The sequence below is a fragment of the Onychostruthus taczanowskii genome, unplaced genomic scaffold (assembly GCF_017590055.1).
Source record: "Onychostruthus taczanowskii isolate IOZ18803 unplaced genomic scaffold, ASM1759005v1 scaffold92, whole genome shotgun sequence".
Taxonomy (NCBI): Eukaryota; Metazoa; Chordata; class Aves; order Passeriformes; family Passeridae; genus Onychostruthus; species Onychostruthus taczanowskii.
The window spans coordinates 448,365-451,990 of record NW_024507213.1 but is presented as its reverse complement, the minus strand read 5'-3'; positions in this window follow the sequence as shown (position 1 = coordinate 451,990).

Here is a 3,626-nt window from a genome sequence, read left to right as displayed (position 1 = left end):
GCCAATCCTGCCCGGCTGGGTTACGTCAGTGGCATTTGCCAGCACAGGGGTGCCCTTGAGGGCACCAGCAGGATGTGGCAGCAGCCCCCAAACGCCGACGGACAGACGGGCGGACGGACGGACGCGGGCAGGGAGGCTGGTCCTGCTCCAGGCACCCCCTCAGGAGCAGCCAAAAAAAAAAAAAAGGGAAAGGTCAGTCCTGGCCAAAATTGTGGCATTGCCCTGGCCTGTGCAGGGGGACACCACTGCCACAATTCCTCACGCCCACCCCAGTGGGAACGGGTCAGGGCAGGCAGCTGAGATCACAGCAGGGAATTCGGGGCTTGTTTTTCCCTCCCCTTTACTACTTTTTAATTCATGGCGTTAATTCTTGACTGTTTGTAAGGCAGAAGGGCCCAGAAACGTGAAGTGGCCTCTGAAGCCTCTCATGTGGAATTACTGTTATTACATCACGATATTGCATTTGGAATTGCTGTGTCTCTATAGCTATGTAGGAGTGAATTACAGTAGGAAATAACACACAGTGGTTTGGAAACCATGAAAGAATAATCAGTTTCATTCACCTGGCTCTGCTCCCACCAGAGCTGAGCATGTGTCAGGGCTGACAGAGGAGCACAGAGGCCAGCACTTTGCAGCTTTAAAAAAAAAAACCTTTTCCCTTTGTACATTGAATATTCTTTTAATTTTATGTAGGATCCTCCTAAACCCGCATTTCAGAACTTTGAAACTGTGCAAAACACAGACATCTCTCCCCAAAAATGTCATGCCTTTTTTGGGCTAATGGGAGCCATGGACACCCAGATCAATTAAAACCAAAGCAGCCATTCCAGGTCAATGCATCTGGAAAGAACCTGTTGATCACACCAGGTTTTTATCAAACTAACAGTGTGTTCCTGGTGTTGATGGAGGAAAAAACCAACTGTGCATCTCCTGAGGTAACATGAGTAAGGAAATAGGGGCCCAGCAAATCCATGGCTTGTGATGGAGGCACACATCTACTTTTACATTTTTCACCTTTTTCCCATGAAGGCCTTGGGGCGACCAGGACTTCCCCTGGAAGCAGGGGATGGCATGAAGTGCCTGGCTGGATTGGGCAGAGGTTCAAGCTATTTACCAGCTGAGAGCCTGGGAGAACAGAACATGCAAACAAACCCCATTCTGTGAATTTACAGCTCAAACACCGGGAAAACCACGGTTAGCAAATTCCCTAATGACTTCTAAAGAATATATCATTAATACTTAACAATTAGTTTGGCTTTACTGCTGGTCTGTGGTCTATTTTGTGAGGAACTCAGCTGCTGAAACAGTTGGGCACCAAGGCTCATCCATAAATTACCCCCTATTTTCATCTCTAATATAATTATCTAACAGCTGGAGTGCTGCTGTGGTTTCATTGCTGATGCTGGGGAGGCAGCAGCAGCTGAGTGTTCATTCAGGTGCAGCTCATGCCAATCCACTGCCCCTGTGCAGCACCTGGAGTTTGCTGTGGGAGCTGCTGGGCAGGGAGTGCCCTGCAAGGGCCAGGCAAAGTCACTGTCTGTCGTGGAAGGGCCCTTCTGACTGCCACAGTCATGTAGAAGAAAATTAATTCAAAGTCAAGTTCCCATGTGCAGGGCATAATTCATTAGCAGGGAAAGGAGCCGGGACAGAAGTGACGAGCTGAGCTGCTCCCACAAATCCTGCGTGTGGAATTTGGGGTTGGAGGGGGCTGAGGAGCTGTGCAAGGACACAGATCAGTCTCTCGTGCTGCCAAAGTCAGAGCTCTGCTAAATTAGAGCGGCAGAAGCCACTGGACACAATGTCATTCTACACGGGAGGCTGGATTGGTGTAATGGCAATTCCTGGTTTCCCAGCTCCAGGGCTCTGTAATTCCTGGGATTCAGAACAAGGCAGAGGAGCAGAGCAAGCACAGCTGATACCCAGGGGTTACCCTGACCTCTCCCTGAGAACTCCTCGTGACTGTGGATGCTCAATATCCCCTTACACTGCGCAGCCTCCGGGGAAAAAAATCCCTTTTTTGGGGGGATGCAAGGCCTGCATCCCACAGGGGCTGGGGGATAAATCCAGCACCCAGTGCCAGTCATGGCACACAGTGGCCAAAGCAGGCACAGAGCAGTCATCCCACCCTTGTGCCTCCTGCAGAGAAAGGCTCCCCAAGGTGATAATGCATCTCCACTAAATAAAGAGCTCAACGAGGCCCAAGCAATGCCTCAAAAATAACCCCAGCTATTTTTAACTTATTAAAGCTGCTCTTCGCAGGACATCCACTACAGAGTAGAGGAAAGGCTGTCTATAATTAGCAGCGTGTGTTCTGGCTAAAGGGAGGAGAAAAGGTTTTCCTGCACATGGAACTGACCCTTTGGAAAAGCAGGAATCTCCAAAACCCAAGAAGTGGTCTTTTTTTTTTTTTTTTTTTTTTTTTTTTTTTTTTTTTTTTTTTTTGTTTTTGTTTTTTTTTTTTTTTTTGTGTTTTTTTTTTTTTTCCCCAGCTGCACTGCAGACACAAGTGAATAAATTCTGAGATGGTGACTGTCAGGGGGTTCAAACCACCAATGACCAGGAAACCACAGCAGACAAGGTGTCACAAGAAGCACAGAGCTCAGTCTTGAACTCTGGACACCTTCTCTCTTTCCACCATGGTGCTCCAGCATTTCTTTGTCATGGAAACCCGGGAAGGAATGGTTAGAGAAGGAAAAAGGCTCTTTTTTCAGGTGGTTTTCCCATAGGATATGCAATTTTCCCAGCAAACAAAATGGAATTAACCAAATATTACTATTTCAAATGGAATATGAGGTACTGATAAGAGTTTGTGCCTCCTCTGTCTGGAAAAGCTTTGGATTTGCCGTGCATGAAACATGTCAAGGATCTAGATGTGATTTGTACATATTGTCCCCAGTGCTACAAACTTCCAGGGGTGGGAGAAGGTAAGTTTTTAGCAACAATTCTGTCAGTGTTTCTGGCCCATCCACCCGACCCAGAGTGTCTCACAGTGGAGGTGCCACCTCTGAGGAAACAAATTTGAAATGATTTCTGCTGCCCCTAGAGCTGCCAACCCCCCTGTACAGAGCCAGGAGCTGCAGCAAGCACCAGTCACTGCTTCAGGCCTCTCTGAAACTGGAAATTTCAAGCAAAAATGTGGTCTTCTCAGATTTTACTTCTTTTAAGGCTACCCAGGAATAGGGCCAGAATACTGGGGTGTAGCTTTCAAGGCACAATTCAGTCTTCACAATTCTTATTCGCTGCCTTTGCACCATCAGTCAAGACAAATTTCTTCACAGAGCTGAGGATTTTGAACAGCCTCTAACCACCTGCTTGCCCATCCTTTGTGGTCAGCAACGAAGAGGGCTGGGTGCTCTCTGATTTATTTGGAGAGTCCAGAATGGCTCCCAGTGCCAGAGGGCAGGGCTGGCTGGGAGCTTGGGAATGGGGAATTGTTCCCTGTGAGGGTGGGCAGGCCCTGGCACAGGGTGCCCAGAGCAGCTGGGGCTGCCCCTGGATCCCTGGCAGTGCCCAAGGCCAGGCTGGACACTGGGGCTGGAGCAGCCTGGGACAGTGGGAGCTGTCCCTGCCATGGCTGGGCTGGCACTGGGTGGGATTTGGGGTCCCTGCTAACCCAAACCAATCTG